The 27,268-nt window shown below is 41.2% G+C and overlaps 1 protein-coding gene across 1 annotated transcript in view; it reads right to left on the reverse strand.

Annotated features, from left to right (window-relative positions):
* Positions 1-27,268, reverse strand: part of adgra2 (adhesion G protein-coupled receptor A2) — a 184,657-nt gene that overhangs the window by 131,157 nt on the left and 26,232 nt on the right. The gene's annotated exons all lie outside the window — the stretch shown is intronic.

Raw genomic sequence — 27,268 nt, forward strand, 5'->3', positions numbered from 1 at the left:
TGTAGGTCTTTGGAAGCCTCACATCCCTTTGCTATTTATTGTGAACTTAAATCATAACACTGCCTTTTTATCCATTTTTAATAACATTTTGTATCGATTTGTGTGTTTCATATTGCCCTTATATTCATCTGTTATACAACACTACTTATAAAGTATGTGTAGTTTCTATTGGTTCATCACAGTGCCTTACCATCTTTTACACTGGCTTATGTCTATTATAAATATCATAAAATGCTTTCAATTTCTATCTACAGATTTAAAAGGCACTATACAGTATATAGTTTATGGTGTGCCTTTCATATTTATTCTTCTGTTATATAGTGCCTTTATAATCAATCTATTAATGCACTTCATAATTTACAAAAAGCCAGGATAAGCTAAGCCCTTATGTCTAAAACTGAGTTTCTGATCTTTTACTGTGAAAATCTGGAATTCACTCATAAGTCCACATTTTTTGCATTCCAGTCTAAAAATATAACAAACACAGGAGCAGCTTAATGAGAGGAGATTGCTATGTCACCTTAAGAAGCGACCTCGAATAAAGTCCGAGGGCTGCTGTAGATGCATAATAGGTGCAAGTCTGTTCAGCTGTACATCTGCCAGGGCTTTGCGTGCAGAAAGGGAGCTTTCATTCTCTTACTGCTGCTCCGTTCCACCCCCCATCACATTCATCACATCAGAGGGGGATCTGCTCTACAGATGTTGGCAGAGGTGCACACTTAGAGCCAGGTGACTCAGTGAGGCCCTCTTCTGCAATTTCTCTGGATGAGACCCGGGTTCTGCTCGACCGCAAATATAAAAAAGATAAACTGTCAGGGGTCTTTTTAGCTCATCCAGAAATGAGGGCAACATAAATCAGTCATAATTCCATAATTAGGCTAAATGCAGAAGTTAGCAACTGGTATTGATTATGATTTTTCCAGCTACTCAGAGTTCCTTGTGCTCTCTAAAATGTGCAGTTTAGGTTCAGGCCGGGGTCAATGTTAGGGCTAAGTGCCGCTTGAGTCGTTGTAGAGTCCTGCCTCGTACTTAATGCCTGCTGCTGATACAAAACACAAGCAGTACAGTACACAGAAGCAACACTTTAAACTATGCCATTTTGAGAAGCAGCCAGTCTGAAAATGCACTGGATGGACACTCCTGCTTAGTTTTAAAAATTAATAATTAGGACATCACCAGCCTGGTGTAATAAGGAATTTAATCAATTGTGCTTTCTTTAGTTTTGTAGCCATGTTTGCCTGAGCTTTAAATTATAGTCTTAAAGTAGAAAGCAGAGTCGGTTAATCCGTGATATTTGTAATTACCCTTTAGCCTTTCTTTTTTTAAGCCAAATTGCCATGTATGTTTCTGAAGTCCTTTTTACTTATATTAAATTCTCTTTACCTCCCTGCCACTGTCACAACTGCATGTTGGAAAAATGCCTCAGAAGTGACTTCTTCCCATGTGTGTGTTTGCCAGTAGTTGGATGAAATGACCAAATGATGATTGATTATATAGTGAAATAATTGGCTCCTTCCAGATTGCTCACATCCTCCTGCAGTCATTACTAAACCATCATTGGTCGCTATCAATATTGCTTAAACTATCCCTTTGGTCTCTTTGTAGGGAAGAATAGAAGGCTACTGTGTATCATACAGAGAGTGACGAGGCAACCGCCAAAGCTCTGGCTGTGCTGTGTAGCAGTCGGACTTCAGTTAGCTTCTCTACTGAAGACCACTGTAGATGGGATGTGCTGTAGCTTTGCTGCGTCCATTTCAGAAACACTAAGAGGGAATTTCCATTCAGCTCTTTTTTTTCTAATATTTATATACAGTATTTGTTTATATATCGCTAAAGAAGACAACACTTCAAAGACCACATATACAATACAATACAATTTATTTTTGTATAGCCCAAAATCACACAAGGAGTGCCGCAATGGGCTTTAACAGGCCCTGCCTTTTGACAGCCACCTAGCCTTGACTCCTTTGTAGGAAAAAAATGGAAGAAACCTTGGGAAAGGCAGTTCAAAGAGAGACCCCTTTCCAGGTAGGTTAGGCGTGCAGTGGGTGTCAAAAAACTAGGGGGTCAATACAATACACAGAACAAAACACAAGTAATCCTCAATACAATATAATAGTGCAATAGAAATATTACAAGTACAGAGCAGAATTCAACAGTAGATGATATCGCAAAATACGATTTGGATTTGTTTAGAGTCCTGGAGACCTCAGCCATCAAAGCTGCCTCCCCTTATTGGCCATTCCACAGCTGAGGCAGCCAATCTGATGGAAGGACCCCTCTACCCAACAACTGATATGACGATATATATACATGCACATTATATATATATATATATATATATATATATATATATACCAGTAACGGAGCACTGCATGATAACGGGCAGTGAATCCACTTGACTTAAGCATTCATAGTTTTCATCCTCTTTCTCTCTACGTTTAGCATTCATTTGCTTCAGAGGTTGATGCACTTGCTGCTTCCTGAGAAGATCTTGTTTTATCCACTCTAGCGGCCCCCTTCCTCTCTTCTTTCACATTAAAACTGATTAAGTCAGTGTTTGTGTTGTGATTACTTAGTATGTTTTCTTTAATTTTTCACTTAAGCTGGCACTTAAGTCTTCAATCAGCCTCAACGATGATTTAAGATATGAAGAGGTTGGGGAAGTGACAGCGAAGGTGGTACAAATGAGAACAGCGCTCATATGCATGCGCCGCACGGCCGCCCTGCTGGCTGCTGCCAAGAGTTCATTCTACAATACAATAAAAATAAAAATAAAAAGAGGACTAACCTTGGAGGTCAATTATCACCCTGAAAGCGGAAAGTAGACGTCATGTAGTATATGTGTACCAAATTTCAGGTTGTGACAGATAGGGGGCGCTATCTCTCCCTTGAACCCTCCGATCAAACGCCAGACACCAGGTAAAAGTCCAAATATTGACTTTATTATAATAATGTGCACCAAGGACCCTCCTCAATACTTATATAAAAAAACAATACTACAATAATCAAACAATCCTCCACTCTCCCAGACGCGTTGCCACGCTTCCACCCAGCTCAGCTCGACGTCTGGGATCTCCCACAGTCCTTTCATAGTCCTTGACCTGGAAGTGTTTCGCTATCTCTGGCCATGTGACTATGAACACTTCCGGGTCAGATAACTCTTCTTCTTCATCCCGGAAGTACGTCATTCCTCCTGTCGCTGTGACTAAGACATACTTCCGGGTTATAGTGCACATAAGGGTCTCTGGGCCTCCCTGCAGCGTCCTCTGTTGGCCCCCAAGATATCCAGCAGGGCTGTAAAGGAAAACTCCACTGTCCATGATTCCCTGCTGGTATTCGGGGCACCTCCATGCTGCAGGGAGAGCTCCACCTGGCGGCCTGGGTGTATTGGCCGGGATGAACGGCCGGCCATATATCACAAGGTTAATAGGTCAAATGGTTTGTGAGCTGCAGGTGATTTAAAATCCTGGACAGACAAATGGACAACCACGGTAGCGTATTATATAAGAAGATATATAGCCCCCTCCACAATTATTGGAACCCATGGATAAGTAAAATGGGTTATTAAAATAAAATGGGAGAAATCCAGCCTGTAACTGAAGTACATTTCTTTCTTTCTTTCTTCCATTTTCTAACCTGCTTAATCCAGACCAGGGTCGCAGGTGGGGCTGAGACCAGCCAGCATAGGGCACAAGACTGGAACAAACCCAGGAGAGGGCGTTAGGCCATCGCAGAGTGAACACTCACATACACACACCAACCACAATTTAGTTTCACCAATCCACCTAAACTTCATGCCATGGAAATTGGAGCACAAGGTGGAAACTCACAAAGACATGGGGAGAATAAAATAATCCCTCATCAAGAAATAATTATTTTTAACAAAACCACATGTTCACAATTGTTGACACCCCTAGAAATTCTCACGAACACAGTGTAGGTGAAGCATTTTTTTCCATCTATGTCTGACTCTTAAATTGATCAGAGTGTGTATGAACTTTCAAGCAGTAATCTGTAACTTCCTGTATCACTGTGGTATAAATATGAGGTAGCATGAAAGCTAAACTCCCTTATTCATTCATCAACATGGGAAAGATAAGATAACACACCATTTAAATAAGACTAAATTGCATTTTGATCTTCATAGGTAAGGGAATGGCTATAAGAAAAATACCTACTGACTAGAAAATATCTACAGTTAGGACAATAATTAACAAGTTAAAATCAACAGGAACGGTTACCAAATTGCCTAGAACTGGACCCAAGTTTTTTTTTGCACACACACACACACACACACACACACACACACAGTGAGCAGGATTAAGAGGAGTCACCAAGACTTTAAAACTACTGCTGGGCAACACCTCCATGCCAACAGATTTACTTGGAAGGCATACCAGAAAAAAACAAAACAAAACTTTCCTTTCATTTGCTAAACACTACTGAAACTTTGATTGGAACTCTGTTCAATGGTCAGTCAAAGCAAAAGTTAAGCTTTTTGGCAACAAACACTCAAGGTTTGGCATGAAAAGAACCTGATCTCCACTGTCAAGTATATTGGATGTTCTGTGATATTGTGGGTCTGTTATTCCTCCAAAGGCCCTGGGAAACTTGTTAGGGTACATGGCGTTGTGGACTCCATGAATCACATGGAAATTTTTTAATTTAAATCTGACTGCCTCGTGCCAAGAAACTAAAACTGGGTCATCGTTAGATCTTGAAACATGACAATGATGCAAAATCAACACAAAATGGTGATTAGATAGATAGATAGAGATAGATAGATAGATAGATAGATAGATAGATAGATAGATAGATAGATAGATAGATAGATAGATAGATAGATAGATAGATAGATAGATAGATAGATAGATAGATAGATAGATAGATAGATAGATAGATAGATAGATAGATAGATAGAAATACTTTTGAATGAAAGTTAAATTAGGTCTGAAGTACCAGCTAATCAAAAAATGAATGGCTGTAAAAGAAAATAATCATGGTTTTGGAATAGCCAAGTCAAAATCCAGACCTCAACCCCATTGTGGCGGGAGCAGAAGAGAGCTCTGCGTTAAACGATTGCTGTCACATCCATAAACCTGAAGCAAGGCTATAAGGAGGAGGAGGAATGTGACTTAAGAAACTGAGGAACTCATACAGAGAAAGGATGACTAAGTTATTGACACGACAGGTAGATCTACTGAATTGTAGGATATAAACTTTTTTCACATTTGGTTTCTGTAATCTTCTGGTTTTTTTTTTTTTAATAAATGACGAAGTCAAATGTGTTATCTTTTGTACGTCACCTGAGGGTAGATTTGTCAAATTTTAGGAGTCACTGAGGACCACGTCACATGTGATTGTTAGTTATACATTATATTGTTATGTAGGCATCCACCTGACAGTCTCGCGAGTATTCAAATACAGGATCATTACAACTGTGTGAAAAGCCAAGGCTGGTAGCCAATTACTTGGATGATTGAGAGATTAACATGCAGAGAGATGGCCACCCGACAGAAGGAGTGTCTATTACATGCCACACTGATAGCACTCACCTGGCCAAAAAATAAAAGTATTATGTTTCAATGCACTGAAAATGTTAAAGTGATTCTTAAGTAAAATAAATTGACAGAAAGACTTCTCGGAACTTGATTTATTTAAGGTCCTGCGCTATTGTTGATATTTTCAAGCAATCTTTGAGGAAAGTGTAATTGACTTAAAGGACATCATGCCTATTGTGAATAAGGAATCATGAGACCACCAGGAAATCATGACAGATAATGTAATATACAATGCTTGGAAGGTGGCCATTTGGCCAACAAATCTTGGTTTCCTTGAACTGTTGAAGACTGTTGTCCCCTAATATTTTATTTACTCCAGGATCTCCTTCACTGACACTTGGTCATAGCTTTTGTGAAGATAATGAACTAATAACTCTAGCACATTAGCATTTTTAGGATAAATAGGTAATAATTTTTGCTGCTGTTAAGTTTCCCTGTATACTTTATTCATTATTAATATTATTATTACTTTTCAAAAGTATATTTTACCTCTCCTCTTTTTATTTTTACATGTTTTAAGATGAATTGTACTTTAATTTCTGTAAAGCATTTTGAGCTTTATTATTATTATTATTATTATTCTCAAACTCTGATCCTAGCCTGAAAAATATAAGCTATCTCAGTGGCTTTATTGAAAAGTCTTTCTTTGTTATTGTGAGTATCTGCCTATCAGCCTAGCTCCTAGTGAGCATTTAATAAAATAGGCGTCAAAGCAAATAAAGAAATAAGCAACATGAACAAAAGTACAAAAACAAAATGCACTCAACACACCAATAGAGAAAGTAAATCACCATGAAATAACATTGGAAAAAAGGTTACAGGGTGTCAGGCAGTCTAAAGACAATTTAAAAAGCGAGAGACCATTTAAGCCTCCTCTATTTCTAAACTCTTTTACAGAAAGAAACGTCTTCCATGATGTCACACACCTGGTATGTTTCAGCCAGACCGCCCAGCTGGCGTTCAAATTCTCCCTTTACGTCTGTTTAGTTAATTTTTGAATCTTTTGCTTATGATACTATTTTTGCTCAATTCTACATGTCTATGCATTTTGCAGGTGGCCCACCCATGAGGGGGAGCCACGTGCCCATCACAGTCAAGAGACTGCCCTCAGGAGAACCCACAGTCCCTTGGGGTTCATCGAATATGCTTGGTGGTGTGGGGAGTTCTAGTGATTATTGTTATTGTGCTTATTTTTTGAAAATTAGCTGGATTTTGAACAATTGTTCTGTTTTTCAAAATTTGTTCTGAATTTGTGTTTTAGGGACTTTATGCTGTGGGGTTGCCATGTTGTTTCAGGCAACTCATTTTGTCTTGTGCGCTCTTCAGAGCTTATTTTTGTCAAAAAGCATTTTTATTTATAATGATTCTACATTTGCCATTGTCTTAACATGCCAGGGTTTAGTGCTTCCCCCGCCCCTCTAAAGGACATTTTGGAACTCTATTTTCTTTAACCCTTAAACTGGTGGAACTGGTTATAGTTGGTTCCCAATGTAATTTACCAGCACGCCGGAGCTGATCAGTCAGTGCTGTAAATTTGTTAAGCAGCCAGCTCAAGACCACTGCCACCCCCTGCAGCCTCACTGCCCCTGGGATTCAGCCACTGCACTAGACTAGCCTTCAAGCATCAGTGTTGGCCTTTGTGTGCTTGCAATTGGCTCTGTGATTTACTCAATTTCATCAATGGCGTCAGTTGCACCTTGCACATATAATAATAGATTGTTACAGAAGTTTTTTTTTATAGTTTTACAGTTCATTGGCAGTGTGTAAAATGATCAGTGTTGCAGTAATTGTGATACTCTTTGCATGAAAAAAAAGTACATGTTCCATTAAAATTTCACTTTTTCTTTGTGAATTGTGACATTTCCTTAAAAAGTGCAGCAAAAAAGTATTTGGTGTCCAGGGGTGCATTGACCCCCAAGTACAGTATGTGGCAGTTTAAAGGTTAAAGGCCTTATACCACTTTGGTGCTTCAGCAGCACAACACCACCAGTGCATGTTTGTTGGAAACTTGCTGTTCTGCCAAATAGAGAAAGGCAGAAAGTTATTTTGGAAGAAATTAAAAGATAACCAAAAGACAAAGATTTGTAACCAGGAAGTTAAAAGCACCTGGTCGTCTAAAACACAAATTAAAGTCAAAGTTGTAGTCAAAGAAAACAAAGCCCTAAATTTGATTGCCAGGAACACTAACTAAAATGCATGCTACCTCTTTTGTTTTTCTCTGTAAATGATCTAGGAAGTGCAAGGTGCAACCGATATGCGAACTGGACGGTGGAGTCACAAGCTGCACTCTTTCAGATTGTTTCCTAAGCAACACTGTAGCAAACGCTCCACAAAATGGTGGTACCCACAATAAACAAAACAGCACTGAAGATAATCCAAAAAACATTAAGTGAACCAAAATGTACATGTTCTGTAACGTAGTGTGAACATCGAGAATTCACCAAAGTACCACTTGAAGGGCAAAAACAAAAAGAAAAAAATAATATTCAAACCAAATCATAGTACTTGCTAATTGTACATACTCCCTTCCCCACAGCGTACATAAGCATGACAGTCACCAGCATTACAGTGGCATGGCCATCTTGGTGCCCAAGACAGGGAACTGCTAGCCAGACAAAGCAGTATGATTAATGAAGACAATAATTTGGCTATTATAGGTGCCACTGGGGGAGAGGAATCTATCTCATCATTTGGTCTAAAGAAGAAAGTCCTAAACTGACACTTGACACTTGACTGTCACTACACCAGGGAAACCAGAAGCAGAAGCCCAAAGCCAACCTCATTAGATGATCTTTGTAATTATTATTATTAAAAAAAAAAAAAAGAAATGAGATCTGTACAAGGTGTAGTCTGCCATTCTAAACAAGTGAACAGAAGAACATCAGACACAGACTCCTTGGAACCCCTCACTGCCCAGAATGGAACAGATTTCTTAGGTTGGGTTTGTACTTCTAGGAATTTGACCCATTTACTGAAATTGGGGGGGGGGGCGGGGGGGGGGGGTATTATAGTTCTATTTGAACCCCAAAACCACCTAGGCCTGCAGTGAATTAACACAAATCCTCCTGTGTCTCTAATGACCATGAAAACACATTCCCAGACCATGAACATGTACTTAAAGGTGCTATAAGATCCAGGGAACAGCTCATTTCTGGAGTTCGTTAGCAAATAACCGGCCTGTTAATCTGGGGCTCCTTTCATGTTGCGGCCCTGGCGCAGGTGCTAATGAAGCCAGGATGCTGATTACTGGTTTTATTGGCTTGTGTGTGGAGTCTGATCCAATTAGTACAAGGGCAGGGAAGGCCTTGCTGGATTCAATCCCCAGGCCACCACCGTCTGGAATGGATAACAGACTGACACCAAGACTCTCGACTCCTGCCTCTCCGCGGCTGTTTCTTTTGCTGAAGGGTCACGCAGCAGGGAGTCGTCCAGCGCAAGTGAAAGGCACAGAAGGATTGAGAGGGACACATCACAGAGTGGGCATTTGGATGTGTGAGTGTCTATGGGGGCCTGTGACTTTCTGTGGGGAGCCGATTTATCCGTGATCCGCCAAGGCACGGTCTTCCTCGGGTCATCCGTCTTTGATTTGTTCAAGAAAAGACAACAGACTACACAGTCGTCCAAGACCCCGTCAGACACACCCCATTAAATGGGGATTCTTCATCTTGTGAAGACTAACAAATCACTTACATAAACATTACTTAGACTGTTATAACAAGCCAGCTTTTTATTTAATGGAAAAAATCCTCATATTTCAATAAAATATTTCTGTGCTTGCTTAGCTCATCCACTGTGGATGTGTGCAGACATATTTAGTCTAACTATGGACTGTTCGATGGGTGTGGGACATTGCATGGTGTCGCAGTCAGTGCCCACCTGGGACCTGTGTTCAGTTTTTGACATGGTCACTGCCCTATTGGCTAAGGTTTGCTTGCCTTGTGTTGTCATGGGTTTTCTCTAGAAGAGGAGCAGCAGACTTTAATCTGTCTTGGAGTGGATGTTTGCCAGTGTGTCCTGCAATGGACTCCAGTTGGTTCCTGTCAAGTGAAAGACGCTACCAAGATAAGCTCTGGATCTTTGTGACCCTGCAATTGAAAACTTTCACAAATTTCCAGCCTGGATTCTGTCTTTGTGGACGTTTCATGTTCTCCCCACATTTATCTTGTCTTTTTCTTTCATATCCTTAATAGTTTTGTTAACCAGTGACTCTAATCTGGCTCCTTGTGAGACAGTGTTGGTCAGCGTGTGTGAGTGCATGTCCATCTTGTGCCTCACTTTGCACCTCCATGTTAGCCTCTGGCTTTCCATGACAGCAATTCTATATAAAGAACAATTTCTTTCCATAATCCGATCAGAGAAGCACTGAATTAGTGTCAAAGAGTTTAATTGTCCAACATCTTAACCATTAGGTCATGCTTCCTGCTGTCAACTTGTGAAACTAAATTTGCATGTATACTGTGGTTCAAAACTTTAAAATCTGGATTTTTTTTGCCATCATTTTCCACTCTCCCTGTTGGTGCTTCTTAACTGCATTGGAGGTGAAGTCAGCTTTGTGATGGCTGACATGTCTGACATTTTCTAATCTGTATCAGCAGCCTAGCAGAACATGGTAGAAGAGGTGACACCATCATGACACCCCTGAATCTGCTCAGCCTAATGCTGGTATGACCCACTAGAAATAGCAGATGGTTCAAGTTGTCCAAATTAAGACTATAAGATCCAGTGGAGCAGTTAGACCTGGTGCTATTTGTCAAGGCCGTTTGTAAGTCATCCCTGTGACCATGTGGGTGTCCTCTCTCAGTCCAAAGACATGCAGGTCAGGCTGATGTGTGTGTTCACCCTGCAATAGAATGCCACAACCTCTCCAGGGATTTTTCCCACCTTGTGCCCTATGCTTGCCAGGATAGGCTCCTGCAACACTCTCCTGGCTAAGCAGGTTGGGAAAATGGATGGGCAGATGACTATAAGACTTATGGTTTCTGTGGTGATGCTGTCGGTCAGTTTTCCCACTCATACACTATGCAGTTTATCAGTATGTTCAGTTATTCAGCCATTATCGAATCTGCTCAATACAATCCAGGAGGGCAGCACTGGGGCAAACCAGAATCCAACTCTGAAGGGGATCCCAGCCCATCACAGTGCATACAGAAGTATACACCTACATTAGGCCAATTTAAACTACCAGTAGACTCAACTGCATGTCTTCAGAATATGCAGAAAAACAAACTACCATCCAAATGGGATGAACATGCGACTGCAACCCTGTTTTACGGCCTGGGATTTGAAGCCAGGGCTTTGGAGGCACAAGGAAGCGGCACTAACCAGAGCAATGCTTTATGAGCTCTAGCAGGCTGAAGGCCCTGCTTTCTGGACTTCTTATTCATTCCTGCTTCTCTTCACATCCTCAAAGCTTCTCTAAATTCAGATAATGTCTCCCTTTGCACTTTCTTTTGTCTGTTTACATGTTTTTTGTTGTTTCTTCTGGTATTTCACTAGTCAGGAGTTTATCAGGCTGATTCTATATACAGAGTTTATTTTTGCTTTATAAGACGCCTTGGAATAAAAATGTAAAAAGCACTTGCTGTAAAAGGCACCATCTAAGAAGGATTGTTAAGAATATTTTCCTGTTGCTGTTCCCTCATTCATTCAGAGTAATAGTGATGTTCAAAAAACTTAAAAAAATTATGGACATTAGATGTCACTTAAATTCTGATTCAGTTGTAAAATATACCGGTAAGGAAAATACACACACAAATATATAGTGTGCCCTATGTTAGCTGGGATAGGCACCAGCACCCCACCAAGACCCTGGTCTGGATTAAGTGGGTTGGAAAATAAATATATTATGGTACTAGAAGTAGTCCAAGGCTGGGTTTATAAAGGAGCCTTTCACTTTTCCCAGGGAGTTACAGTCAGGACAGGAGAAGGATAACACCTGGGAGGAGTGGAAGAGAGAAAGAAGATAGACGGATAGACAGATAAATAGAACTTTATTTGTCCCTATGGGGAAATTTGGCCTTTTACAGAAGCGCTTTAAATAAATAAATACACAAATATATTGATTATATATATGTAATAATAATAATTCTTTGCATTTATATAGCGGGCGGCACGGTGGCGCAGTGGGTAGCGTTGCCACCTCACAGTTAGGAGACCCGGGTCCTCCCTGCGTGGAGTTTGCATGTTCTCCCCATGTCTGCATGGATTTCCTCCCACAATCCTAAGACATGCAGGCTAGGTGCATTGGCGATCCTAAATTGTCCCTAGTGTGTGCTTTGTCTGTGTCCTGTGGTGGGTTGGCACACTGCCCGGGATTGGTTCCTGCCTTGTGCCCTATGTTGGCTGGGATTGGCTCCAGCTGACCCCCGTGACCCTGTGTTTGGATTCAGCGGGTTGGAAAATGGACGGATGGATGGATTTATATAGCGCTTTTCACACTACTCAAAGCGCTCAGCAATTGCAGGTTAAGGGCGTTGCTCAAGGGCCCAACAGAGCAGAGTCCCTATTGGCATTTACGGGATTTGAACCGGCAACCTTCCGATTGCCAGTGCAGATCCCTAGCCTCAGTGCCACCACTCCGCCTAAGCGGAGATACATACACATATACATATACATATACATACACACACACACGCACACGCACACGCACACACACAGGAATGACTAAAGAAGGAAAACATTTAAAAAGTAAGAAAAAGAATGGAAAAAGGAAAAGAAAGCAAAGTAAGGCCTGTACATAGAAGTGAGCACATTGAGACCTGTAAAGAGGTACTATTCTGTAAAAAGCGTATTTGAACCCTAGTCTGCCTGTGTGTAGTTATGTCTGGGGTTTGGGGCTCGCTGATGCCCCCTATAGATCATATACTGTATATAAGGCAGTGTGGTGGCTCTGATGCTAAGGTTCTGCGCTGGTATCTGGAAGGTCGCTGGTTCAAATCCTGTTAATGCCAGAAAGGATCCTGTTCTATTGGGCCCATGAGCAAGGTCTTTAACCTGAAAATTGCTACAGGGACCCTGTACAATGCGCTCTGACCTCCAAAGGTCATGTGAAAAGACAATTTCCCCTTGGGGACTAATGAAGTGTGCCAAATAACACAAAATGTATATATATGATGAAAGAAAGGATTGTGCACATGTGATGAGACGAGGAGAGACGTGGAACGTTCCGCAAAGCATTATTCATGTGTTGATTTATTAAACTGGGTTACCTAAAAAAAATGTTGCTATTAAAAATTGCTTTTGGGCAATACTGTGCTCTTACACTACAGGGACCTGGATTCTGTTCTTATCATGGCCACTGTGTATGTGAGGGTTTACACAAGTTTGAGTTGGCCTGGCTATGTGTGTTGGCGTCTTCTGCAATGGACTGGTGCCCCAGGTTTGATTTCTGCTTTGCACCCAATGCTGCTGACCTGATGTAACCCTAAATTGGATTTGGTGGGTTTGAGAATGTTACTTTATCTTAAGTGGGACCTCAAATTGGGGTGCATGTGTTACAGACAGGTATCCTGTCCAGGGTTGACACCATGACAGGATCTAATCCCCGAAAACCTTGGATTAAGCAGGTTTGACAATGTGGGACCCAGTGGCTCAGTTAGAGTGTATGCCATGAGGGTGGGTGGGTTCCTGCCTTAAACTTAACCCTGCCAGGTTAAGATGCAGTTCACCTGTTTCGGTACTGATGGTTCTGAAGGCAAATGGTCGAAGTGCAGCTAATGTCCTCTGTCCCTCCACTGTGTTTTAATGGTAGCCAAAGAGGAATTAAAACCGATTTTAACATTTTAAAAAATCAGAGTGCAATTAGTGAATATCATCCATCCATCTATCCATTTTCCAACCCACTGAATCTGAACACAGGGTCACAGGGGTCTGCTGGAGCCAATCCCAGCCAACACAGGGCACAAGGCAGGAACCAATCCCGGGCAGGGTGCCAACCCACCGCAGGACACACACAAACACACCCACACACCAATATCAATGGGTAACAAACAAATATTAGAAGCACTTTTCTGTAATGCATGCCATCTGCAGGTGTGTCACAGGCACAGCCCTACAGTACAATATGTCCATTTTTGAAAATAGTCAATCCAGTTTAATGTAACAGTCAACACACAGCATAAAGCAGAGATCAGCCCTGGATGGATGCCAGTCTCACCTGCCCCTTCCTCCCTCCCACTATTTTCTAAGTGGTTTATTACAACTGAGTGTTGCTGGTGCTGGAGCCTATCTAAAGAGCCGTGAGCATAAGGCAGGAACCAACCATGTTTGGAATGCCAGAGCATTACAAGGTGGCTATTATACAAGCATGTCCATCTAATGTTCTTACAGCTGTGCCACTTAATGTCACGTTGGCAGAGGGAGTGGTTGAACAAGAAACGCCGATGCCCAATGCAGTTGGCCATGTAATCCAGAATTAAGAAGATCCACACTTTATGACTCCACATTTCATGTTCACAAGATCTGCTGATGTGAGCAACTGGGATTGAATTCAAAGGTGTTAAAGCAGCTGGCTCTGAAGGCATTTATCTTTTCCAGAAAAAATAGTTCAACTTTCATAAAATGTGCAGTTGTAATAATTTTCTTTTTTTAAAAGAAAGTGGAAAAAATTGATGCAAAAATAATATTTGCCAATGGGAAAGTAAAGCTGACTGGTTATTTATGTTCTTTAAAATTATGCTTAGCATGAAAGTTGCTATAAAATAATATTTAAGTGTCCCCTAGTGGCTTACTTTTGGATCATAAAGCATGAGGGTGCAGGAAGAACCGTGTGAGACCCTCCACATGTTCAAACAAAGGACAACTCAGAGTTTTCACTTATAATTTCTAAACTTTCCATAAAGGTATAAACATGGAGTAGGAAACTGCAGTCCTGGAGCCATCTCATTAGCCCCACCAGGGGGAGCTACAGTCTACACGGGAGTCACTGGGCGCCAGTGTATCCAACGTTGTGTCCTTGCTGCAGGGATTACAAATGAAGTCATCCAGGTCTTCATAAAGAAGTCAAATCTTTTCAGAACTTAATAATATAATGTGATAGCGGTCAGCAGTGCCCCTTACTGATGGGGGCAATTTCATGTTCATAGTGGCATTATATACTAAACGCAGTTTTGTCTTCCTCTACTAAAGGGTTAAGTCCAAACAGTTTTGGAATCCTCTTATACCAATTTAGGGTCACAGGGAAACAGAGTTTATCTCAGAAGTCAACCATGAATAAAAAGATTCATCACAGGGGCACATCATGATCAAAACCAAATGACATGCCTTTATGGTACAGTATATGTGTAGCACTTGTCCATTACAGTCTTTACAGGTGTTGTACAACTTCTTTCAGATTTAATAATGTAAGCACTGAAATGCAAGGTCAGCAGTATGGTCTTCATTGACAAGTTAACATTACAACAACTGAGGCACAATTTTCTAAAGCATCTTACCAACATGAGCGCTTCATGAGCATGGCACCATTGTTTGTATATTTCTCTCTTCTGACAAGAGAGATCACGCATTTATGGTCACCCAGGGCATTAGTGGTGTGCCCTGAATGAACCACTTGACCCCACATCCTGCTTATAAACCAATGACAATAAATGTTATTTTATATAGTGCCTTTGCATTGTTTACAGAGTAACTGTTGTCATGGTCCTGTACTAATCAACATGCAACACATTACGAATATCTAGTGCCAGGATCAGTGAGCAGAACTACCCGATTGTGAAATTTATGTCGCATCTTCCTACCTGAAAAACCACAGAACACATCTGTCATATACTAGCAGCAAGAAATGAAATACCAAATGTTGTAATGCATTCTGTTACTTGTGGGCTTTCAATAACGTGAATGAGATAGCATACAGTTGTCAACAGAGGATTAAACCCAAATCCTTGGGGTTTATAGTCCAATAACTCCACCACTGGGCTTACTTTAAAACTTTGAATCATGTTTGGCCAAAGACATCGCCATTCCAATACTGGGATTGTCTCCATATTTTGACAGCTTAAGCACTGAATGGTATCATCACTGACAACTGAGGAGGCTATTCAAAGAAAATGACTTTGGACCAGATGGAGTCAGTCCTGAATTCATAACGCCTGTGCTGACCAACTCCGTGGTCTCCTCTGTCACCTCTTCAATTTGTCACTAAAGCTCCAGAAAGTGCAACTGCTGTGGAAAACATCCTGCATTGTCCCAAAGAAGGCATGCACCTCTTCACCTAATGAATACTGACCAGTGGTATTTACGTCTCATATCATGAAGACCCTTGAGAGACCGGTTCTGGGATATACGAGTCCTCTAGTGGTGGACCACCTGGACCCACTGCAGTTTGCCTATTGGACAAATACTGGAATGAAGGATGCAATCATCTGTCTGCTCCACCAGCCTTATTCTCACCTGGACAAAACAGGCAGCACAGTGAGGATTATGTTTCTTGATTTCTCCAGCACCTTCAATACCATCCAGCCATCCCTGATAAGGGCTATACTCGGATATGGAGGCGGATGAGTCTATGATGTCCTGGATCATGGACTGTCTGTTAGACAGACCGCAGTGTGTGACACTCAAGGTCTGTGTCTCTGACATGGATGTGAGTAACAATGGAGCACAACAAGAAACAGTCCTGTCTCCTTTTCTCTTCACACTGAGCACCTCAGACTATAAATATAACACCAGGTCATGTCATTTGCAGAAATGCTTAGATGATTCTCTACGTATGGGGAGTATTGATAAGGGGGATGAGACAGGGTATAGGAGTAAGGAGAAGAAGTGTTCCTTTAATGTGGGATGTGACATCCTTCACATCTTCTACAACTTTGTGATGGCCAGTGTGATTTTCTACACTGTGGTATGCTGGGCTGGTGACATCACTTCAAGAGAGGTCTACTGAATCAACAAGTTAAATAAAAGGGCAAGCATAGTTGTGAGATGCACTCTGGACACCCTGAAGGACGTAGGGGAGGAGAGAATCCAAACAAAACTGACTGCCCTTATGAACAAAGCTACACATCTTCTATCTGACACTCTTTCAGCCAATGAATCATTCAGCAAAAGTGTGCCAAGAAACACTACTGGGGCTCCTTTATATGAACAGCAATTTGTCTGCATAATGTCTCACCTAGGACTGCCAAGTGAGAACTTTCTTACTTCTTAGTCATTCTGGTGTGGATTTGAGAGGGGAATTTGTTGTTTGTCATAATATTTATTTATTGAGCTTCTGTAAAAAGCCAAATCTATGTAAGGGTAGGTGTTGAGTCTGTTACCTTAACTTCTAGACTACATTATTTTTCTGATGAGATGAGGCCGAAACAAAAAATGAAAGTTTAAGAAGAAAATGTACTATTAAAATAAATGAGTTCAGTGAAAATGTAAAGGATTGCTGAAATTGTATAAAAAAGGAAAAAACATGCTTTTTCCTTCAAGCTTTGTTAATGAAATACAAATAATCCCAATATTTGCTTGTTATTGTCAGCCTTAAAAATACACTTAAGAATATTGTCTAATGGTAAGCTATGAAGAGAAGAAGGAATTTGAAAAACAAAATCAGACAAAAAGACTTGAGATTCAGGAAGGCTGTGCCACCGGGAGTGCTGGGAGCCGGGCTGCCATGTCGGGGTGTGTGTATTTATAAAGCTGATGTGAAGGGGAAATATACAAGTTCCTGCTTCTGGTGCCTGGTCTAAAATTAAAAAAGGAAAAAAAAAAAAAGTAAGCAGCTTGTGATTAAAGAGGGGAACTCAGTTTCTGTTTTTAGGAGGCCAGAGTCAGTTGTGTGACATGCTTACACACGCGGCTGCCGGCGTCCACAGGCATCCCCACCGCAAACGCAGAAGCTCATTTATTTCTGCTCCAGTGCCAGATTCACGCCCCTTCCCCCACCTCCTCTCACCAGTCTCAGGAAGCAACACATTCCTTCATGTGGCCAGAGAAGTGGGAGAGCTGCAATGGTGGCAGTGTGGAGGGCCGATGTATATGTGACATGCTGGGTCCTAATGGGCGACAGGCAACCCCCTTCTTCAGCAGGCGCCATGCAGCCGGGGCAGACAAACTCTAACCTCCGTGTCCCTGCATGGTGCACATGTGTGTGTGATGTGTGTGTGTGGCCGCTGCTTGCACATTCACACAGAAACACCCTCAAATATTTACTGTGACATTGTGTCAGCAGAAGAACTGTTGGCAATCAGGGAGCTTTGAATAACGGTGGAGATACAGACAAAGATGGAGTTGTGGAGAATGACAGAACTATGGACAGTGGTGGAGATAATGACAAAGGTGAAGCTATGGACAACAGTAGAGCTATAGAAAATGATGGCGCCAAGGACAGTGGTGGAGCTGTGTATAACAATGTGGCTGTGAACAACAGTGCAACTATCAGTGATGAAGCTATAGACAATAATGGAACTAAAGTCAATAACCAAGCTATGTAGAAAGGTGAAGCTATAGACAATGATGGAACTAAGAACAATAACCAAGCTATGGAAAACAGTGGAGCTATGAACAATGATAGAGCTATGGACAACAGTAAAGCTATAGATCTTGATGGAACTATGGAGGACACTGAAGCCATATGTAACACATAGCCATGGACACTAATCATCAGTTCAGTTATGATCAGTTATGGAGCTAACATGAACTACTTGTCAATAACCCCATTATTGCCCATAGCTTCACCATTATTCATAGGTCCATCATTACACACAGCTGTTTGCTGACACAGTGTTAAAGTAAAAGATTTCAGTGAGGTTTTATGTAAATTTGCAAGCCATGGCTAAGGGCAACATTATAGTTATGGACAATGACAGAGCTTTTGAAGGCGGAGTGGTGGCTCTGAGGCTAAGGATCTGTGCTGGTATCCCAAAGGTTGTCAGTTCGAATCCCCGTCACTGCTAAAAGAGATCCTACTCTGCTGGGCCCTTGAGCAAGGCCCTTAACCTTCAATTGCTCCAGGGGCGCTGTACAATGGCTGACCCTGCACTCTGACCCCAAGGGGTATGCGAAAACTAACAAATTCCTAATACAAGAAATTGTATAAGGTGAAATAAAGAACAAAAACAAAAAAAAGAGCTAAGAACAACAGCATTGATCTAGATCTTGATGGAACAATGGAGGACACATGTTGAATGGAGGAGGACATGTTGAACAACATAGTCCTGGACCGTGCAACTATTTTGAATGATGGAGCTAAGGACAATGACAGAGCTAAGCTCAATGGTGTAACTATAGATGGTGATGGGGCTATGAATGACAATGGAGTTATGGACAATAACAGAGCTATGGACAGCAACAGAGCTAAGGACCACGTGGAGCTACAGATAACAGTAGAGCCATATGTAATAACATAGAGTGGACAGCAATGTAGCTACGAACAATTATGGAGTCATGGACAACAGTGGGGCAGTACAGTACATAAAGATAAAGCCATTGAAGCAATACACCCATGGACAATGGTATAGGTTTGTGTAAAAATGAAGCAGTGAATAATGATGAATATGTGGACAACTGTAGAGAAAATGAAAACACTATGATAAAGCTATAGAGAATAATAGAATTACAGGCCATGATGGAGCTATGGCCATTAGTGGAACTATGGACACAAATGGAAATAAGTGCAATGATGGAGATATGGGCAGTGGCTGAACTGTTACCAATAATGGAGTTATGGAAACAGTGAAGCCAACACAATGAAATTGTGGAAAACAATGGAGCGATGTATAATGATGAAGAAAAATGTTGTAGTCATGGAAAACGGTGGAGCCATAGACAGTAATAGAGCTGTAGATAATGAAGAAGCAGTGGACAGTAATGTAACTGGGACCACTACAATAAAATGTTTAACTATCTGACTCTTAGAAATCTCCCATCTTGTGACTTCTACAAACATGTAAAATGGATGCAGGGCCATGTTGAGACTGGAGCTGAGTACCAGTAGGTGAAAGATGGATGGAGGTGCAAGAAGTTAGAGCATCTGCAAAATATGAAATCACTGGGTCAATGTTCTTATGTTTATCACCACATAAATGAAACACTGACCAGGACCAAAATGCATATATAGTTCTTTTACACCACCTGAAGTTTAACTCTCTCTCTCCTCCAATCTCTAGGTCTTTCATCCCAAAGCAAGACAAGTCTTGATTCCTCTGGGTTGTAAAGTGCCCCTCACTGCCCGTCCCATAACCAATGTCACATTCAAGGGAATCCTGAAACATTTCCCTGCATGGTGTGTCCCAGTAGCCATTAGGTCCACCGCACAAGTGTTTTTCTAGTTGCATTTTCCTAAGTTTCCAGTTCTACTATGAACAAGCAAGCACTAATTGCCATGTTGAGCAAATGTACTGTATCTGTGATGGACCTACATGAGACGAAATGCAGGGGGCCCTAAAATAGAACACCTGCAAGCCTGGATGAACTCGAATAAGATGACAATTTCTTGTAGCCTTTAATATAGGAACCTCACTCACCAAACTCCAGGGCTCACCGTCTACCCCTTTTTATGCCCGTATGTGTTGGTAGAGAACGTTCACCACATTGGGGGGAAGTAGACAGAATATGGTCTACAATCCATCATTATATATGTTTTGGAACAAAATTCCTTTTAATGTGATTTACCACACCATGATTTGCCAAGAAGGCTGAAGGATGAGCGACAGTCTAGTGATCTCCACTATGATGATCTTAGCAGTAATGAGCAGAAGTCAGAGCAGAATGCTGGATGCACCCCAATGATGTGTGGTCATACTTCTTTACACATATGGTATAGCAAGGTGCTGTCAATTAACACCCCACTTTGTAAGTGAGAGGGACACCCCACCTGCATGCTCACACCAGTCCATTTCAATAGTAAGAAAATATGAGCACTACAGAGCCAAATTTTTCTCGCCACTGTACTTTTCATAAGTTTCACCACACACTCACCCCTTTTAACCCTCCTGGCATACAGGTGACATCACAGCCAAACATGTTCAATTGTGCCATCAGTCACAAGATGGTGAACCCAAGGAGAGAGCTTGAAATGCATTGAAACCTGTTCATAACCAGTCAACCAGCACCTCCACATTCTGTGCCAGTGGGTACAAGAAGGGACATGGCAAAGGCACAAAGGATGAGAATGTAGAGACATGAAAATGTCAGGCTGGCCCTAAAGTTGCTGTGCTTTTTGATGTCCTTCAGTTTGTTTAACACCAGTGGCTATGGCATTGGACCTTAAATCAGCCACTTGTTCTTTCAATCCACCGTGTGGGGCTCCCTATGCCAGTTTCTTAACCTGCCTTCCTACATGCTGACAATTAATACCAAAAGCTCTGGACCCTTTAGAAACACACCTTATAAATAAAGAGTATCTGTTTGTAATACTCCATGACGAGTGCTCTGTGCAGACAAGTGAAGGATGAATGGACTTTGCTGCACTCACCACTAGGGGCCACAGTAAGGACTACTTATGCAGTGTATCCATAGTAAGCACCGGACAGACCCAGGGTGACCCCCTTTGTGACCATATGAACACTGATCCATTGTTTCTCATGTTAGCCTGTGGGCAGCTCAGCAGTACAATTTCAGAATTTATGGGGGTCAAATCCTGCTGATGGCAACATTTAGGATGTGTGTGACCTGAATGAGCTCTTCTCTTTCCTTTTGGACTCCTTGTACAGTCTGCTAAATTTAGTCATTCTGAGGCAAAAATGTGAGGAAGTGGCAGAGGGTCATATCCCATGGCTGAGCACTGTGGGGAGCAGCCAAGTCCCTGCATCCAGGATGGAGGTCGCACCTCCCATTTGTTGTCCCATTGCTGTACAGAAGTACGCCAACAAATGTGGAGTCAAGAATGGGAAGCAGCCTGCTAGGTCCCTGAAAGTGTGTGTACCCACTGTGGGAGAAGATATGAAAGATTCATGACACAACCAAGTGCAGGCCAGCCGAGATCCTGCATTGAGGCATTGACTCAAAGAGGTTACTTCTGGTGAGGGGCAAAGCTGAAGAGAATAAATCCTGAACTATAAGTGGTCCTGGAGACGAGGTGCGTGTGGAGGGCTGATATGTCTGGGCGACACCGCCCAAGTGGGGTCAGAAGGTCAGGGGCAGCTGTGCCGGACATGACAGGTGCTATAAACTCCCTTTCATAGTTTTTAGTTCTCTGATGTTTTTCTCTTTAACTGTGGTTTTGTTTGCTACAACAACAAACATGGCATGACCCCCCACAACCCCACTCTACACTGGTTCAGTCACAACAGCATCAATCCATTCTCTCTGATTATCTAAGGAATTCTAGCAGAGTCACAGCATGACTTTGGGGGTGGGGGGGCTTCAGCTGGCAGCTGTCTCCTGGTTGGAAGGGGATTTGAGCCTGGGCCCATCTACGATTTGGGAGGAGCTCCTACTGTTCAACCTCGACGCGCCTCCTCCACCCCCCACCCCACCCCAAATCTATGAGTACAGAAACAGCTATAAAGCTTCATAGTTCAGTTACTTAAACGTACATAGAGTATCACTTAAAACAAACTGGGGGCTCTGCCTTTTTCTGTTTATAAGTGAACAGTCAAGAAGATCAAGAAAAAAACAAACAACCATAAAACAAGAAGTTGGAGGAGTTGAGGAACAGAGGAGTTAATGGGCAACTCCAAACTGGCCGGGGATGAGCGAGTGTGGTGTGTGTGTAGGGGGCATCCTGTAATGGACTGGTGCCCCGTTTGAGGTCAGTGCCCCCACAATCCTGAAATTGTACTAAAGACATGTAGTAAGTTGATGGATGGCTGAATCATTAAAGGAGATAGAATATATACTGAATAACATATAAAAATAAAATAGATGAATACCAGAAACTTAAACAGGGACTTTAAATCATATGTTCCTATTTTATACTCTACACATTATAAAAAAAATACCACTTAATGAAGCTTGACATTTTTATTTAAAATTTTGAACTAATTTACCAAAACGTATTGAGCTCTGCCAAGACTTTCCAAACACTAATACTAACATTTAGTTTTAGATTTCTCTGCAATTGGCTACTTATTTAATAGGAGCGCCGTGTGGAGTAGCTACTCGGGCTGCATTTTACTGTTTTCATAGACATCCTAAAATAAAAACAAAACCTCTAGGCTATCACCTGTAGATGTACTAAATAAAAGAGACAATGGAATGATTATAGCTATAACAAGCAACCAACCAATATCTGAACTACTTAGCCATAATACAGTTCCATGCATATATTTTACAATTGGAGTGCAGGAGGTTCAATAATTTACTTCGGGGTCACATAGAGAGTCAGAGGCAGGGAATTAACCAATGACCTTGTGGATTCTTTTGGGTTAAAGTTCAATGATGAACCAAACATCCCTCCCATCTGCTCTTGCTGTAGGGCGTCATCTTTTTGGGTGCATATGGCACATGCATGCAGACGTTAGCACTGGCACATTTGAGCATGAAGGATGCATTGTAGGGACCCATACAGCACCCCGTACTGGAGTTCGATGCACATGCAAAGTGTTTGGTAGTCAATTATTATTAATATTACTAATTGGATGAGTTACCCATCTGTAACAGGTAGACTACTACTTCAAAATTGTAGAAGAAAACACAGCATTAGATTTAATATGTTAAATAAATAAGCATTTATTTCACTGTATAATGCATATGTATATCCATATTGCTATAATGCATGTGGATATTATATTTATGGAAATATCACAATTAAAATAATTAATACACTGTTTTCAAATGAAAGTTCTCTAAGGTGAATAAGCGGCTGATGTCAAGTTATTGTCTCTCTTTATAAACATTGTTTTGGTGTATTTCATGCAGTATATACAGTATAAGCAAAGGCCTGTTTGACGTCACTCCACAGAAAGTAATGTAAAGCTGCACAGGAGAGAAACAATCTGTTCTTAAATCAATGCCTGCAGTTTTCAGTGTCTGACCTTGTGATTTGTTTATGGTCAGAGCAAAGCGGACACAAACAGGAAATTGCAGACATTTCAATGAGAACGTAAAATTATTGGGAATCAGAGGCATTCTTGGGATGAAAACAATCTGACCTGCCGCCTCGCCTGTCCGTATTTCAGCTTGTATGTTGTGGCTGTGAAGAGCTATAACTTTTAATCTACGGTTTCAAATGGCTTTCATAATCCTACATCAGACACTGCCTTCTGGCATTGGTAGATCTTAGATTTAAATTGGTTCTCTTTCTAGAACTGAGATTATATGAAAAATAATTAAAAAGTAAACAGAAGTAGCAAAACATACTGACTTTATTCCACAGCACAAGAATGGCTCGATCTGACCAGACGTACCCTCAACTGTCGAAGACTATGAGTTCAGGTAGTACTGAGGTGATGTGCACACCATTTTTTAAGCAGGTCTACCTTAACCCTAAACTTTTGTGACAATCTGTTTGTATGCATCCTCTATTTGGGACTGAAAATGTAAGAAAATAATGTGTCACCCAGAAAGATTTCTTAAAGAAACAGCCACCGAACCTCAAAGACTGGGGGCAGAAAAAAGTAGTCCATAGTGTGACAGAGGCCAAGACGATCTTGTAAATCAGTCTTTGTGTGAATGCCCAGACAGACACATTCTTAACATTATTTACAAAATCTATACAAATAAATGACAATGGGCATTCAAATGTCATAATACATTCAGGGTTCAGAACTGGGAATTCAGTAGCTCAATCATCACAAATCAAATGCAGATGTCAGAAAAATAAAGCAAAAATGTACTGACTAAGAAAGAGACAGTATAAACAGAATTAAAATGACTGGCAGATAAACACAGTCAGCCAAAGTCAAAACCGAAAGACAAACCGATCAGTAGTGAAAAATAAAAATGCTAACCAGAACTTAAAGACCAAACACCAGTGCAAGAATTTTTAAACCATGCAGACAATATCAAAATGATTTTAGTTGACAAGCAACTGTCCATTAATACCTCGGTAAGGCATGGGCCTACCTTTATACACTCACTCCAGTCACGTCACATGGGAGTTCTGGGTAACACTGCCATGCAAACGTTTAAAGCATCTGCTCTGAAATGGCGGCACCCAGAGAAAAACAAAGATGGTGTTGCAGCATAACACTGACAATATTGAACTTGTTGAGTTTGTCATTAAGACAAAAACTATTGTTAAGTTCAGAGTCGTTGGGTTCTAAAACCCCTAATTAGACATATAAATTGAAACAATTTATTCAAGAAATCTCACAAAAATTAATTAAAATGGCAAAAAAGTCCTCACTATCTGCAGATTATTTCTTTAAATAGCTATATGCTTTAAGTTACGTTTTTAAAGTTGCATCCACAAACTTGGATGCAAGTGAACCCTCGATGTCATCTTAAATAACATAATCAATTGTGACGTCACACAAAGTGCTCAATGCGCCACAAGTGACCAACAGTGAACTATCAATGGATGCACATCAAACTCTAGAAGGCTCCATAATGATGTCACCAATGATAAACGATAAAATAAATAAATAACAATTACTCACCAAAAATTGTACATAATGCATGAAAATTATACATTAGGGAATAAAACTGAAAAACTGAGATTGCTAACATTATTGCTTTACATTTTTACATGTGCAGAATATGATAAAACTGTTTAGAGATAGCTGGTGGCCAGTAGTAAAAAATCTTTATTTTGGTATCCAAGGAAATTTCCATTTTTAATTATTATCATTCTGTCAATAAGATCACTGTGGTGATATTCAGGATCATTCTTTACTGCGGCTACTGCCATTTTGTGGTGTTTTCTGTTGCTAGTCATGTGATCAGGTGTTGTCACAATGTCATCGTGACACCCAACCACAATCATTCATTTGGGTGCTGATTTAGAGACACCCGCCAAGCTGCAATGCACATTACTGAGGTGTGAAAGGAAAATCCAAGTACAAGAAATAACCCAACTATGGACTGGCAGAATATGCAATCTCCTGATAGATGTGTGCAGGTTGGGATTCAACTCCATTCTGCTAGATCAGTGTGGCAGTAGACCAAGGCATCACCATGCTGCCCAATTCACATTTCAATGCATCATTCATAGTAAAAGAAAAATAAATAAATAAATAAAAAACTTCCATTTATTTTAATTATTCACATTTACAATGTTCTTCAGTATCACTATGGTGATGAGGACGACATGACAAATGAACAATGCACGCATCCTATACCTGGATTGACGGAGCTGAAGTTGGACCTTTTGGGAAAGAAAACCAGACTGTATAGTGATGAAGGTGCTGGGTGGTCACTACTGTATCCACACGTGGCACGAAATTCAATATTGCCAGCCAAAGCCTTCCTAATGAGTTAACCTTTGGACTGAAGAGTAGAACTTTATCCCAAGTGGTCTCATAACCCCCACCATCACATCAACACTATTTCTATTTTCGTGCTCCACTAGTAAGTGCCTGTGGATTTGTGTCTTCACTCTCTTTTTTTTCACCTTGGGGGGGTGGGGGTGGTGAGAGCAAACCTTTTGTGTCTGTACTTGACCTTGTAAGGTAAGACAGACCAAAATAAACCAAAGTGCTGCGTGTCACCGGCAGATAATGTAGAAGACAAAAGGAACGCAGTCGATGTCATGGAGGACTACAGAGATGACACGTTGCTTATTTTTCTAGCTTCTTTTCTTGGTAAGACTGTCAGAGAGGGTGTTGCCAAATTAATAACATATTTAATGGCACAGAGGGAGATAAGGATTACATTGATTGAATTTTCTTTGTTCTGCCTCTTCTTTCCATCTTTTAATTCCCCTCCACATACAGAGGGAGCTGTCATAGCAGGATAAACAGATGACATCCTTCACAACAGTTTCCTGTCCATGACACCAAGAGGTGGTGTGCACTTGAACTCGTCTCCTTGGGTAGCAGCCGAGTTTCCTCACATGTAATCAGACATGGAATGTAAACTCATCTTCATTACTGTGGATTTCTGGTAAACACAGAAACAGACAAACACTGACAAGGAAGCAGCACCTATAGAGATGAACAGGACCATATCGTTAGAACACTGAATCTTGGGACTGAGCCTTGGGGGTGACATGTGGGAGCGGACTGCAGGGTGGTAGGTTGTTAAGGGAAGGTGTTTCCTTGCAGCATCAAGTGACTCTGGAGTTGATTTTACCCTGAAATGTAATTCTCCCTTGGGAAGAAAAAACCAATGAGTAAGGCGAGGGTGAGGCCGGGAGTCAAGGGGTCAAGCTGTTCTGAAAGGATTGCAAAGAGGTTCATGGGGTCAACACCAGTCTTTCCTGGGAAATGCTTCAGATTGGGATTACAGCATTTTGAAGGCATGCAGTAGGGAGAAAAGTCAGCCAACGATATGACGATTCAGATTTACAGTTCACATATTCATAAATTGGCGAGATATGTAACAACTGCATGAACGACATCCTGGTGGGATGTTCAGTTGTGGAAGACGTTTAGACACACCTCTAGTGTCACTTCAGGGTCTTGAAGGCATTAAACGAAACAGAAAATACTTTCATGTGCCCTGAAGCACCTCAGAAACAAGCCGAGCCATCTTATTACATATTTTTATTTGCTTGATGATTCGATCATGTCTGCCTATTTTGTTTTCCAAGAATCAATATTTTGCAGAACTCCCATACAACTGCTGAAGTCTTTATGTTCTAAAGTCCTACAATCACACAACACTGAGTCACTTTCCAAATGGCATTAAAGATGCATAAATAACACAAAACTTGATGCAGTGGGGTGCAAGTCCCA

This window comes from Erpetoichthys calabaricus, chromosome 1, assembly GCF_900747795.2.
Source record: "Erpetoichthys calabaricus chromosome 1, fErpCal1.3, whole genome shotgun sequence".
In the NCBI taxonomy this organism is placed as follows: domain Eukaryota; kingdom Metazoa; phylum Chordata; class Cladistia; order Polypteriformes; family Polypteridae; genus Erpetoichthys; species Erpetoichthys calabaricus.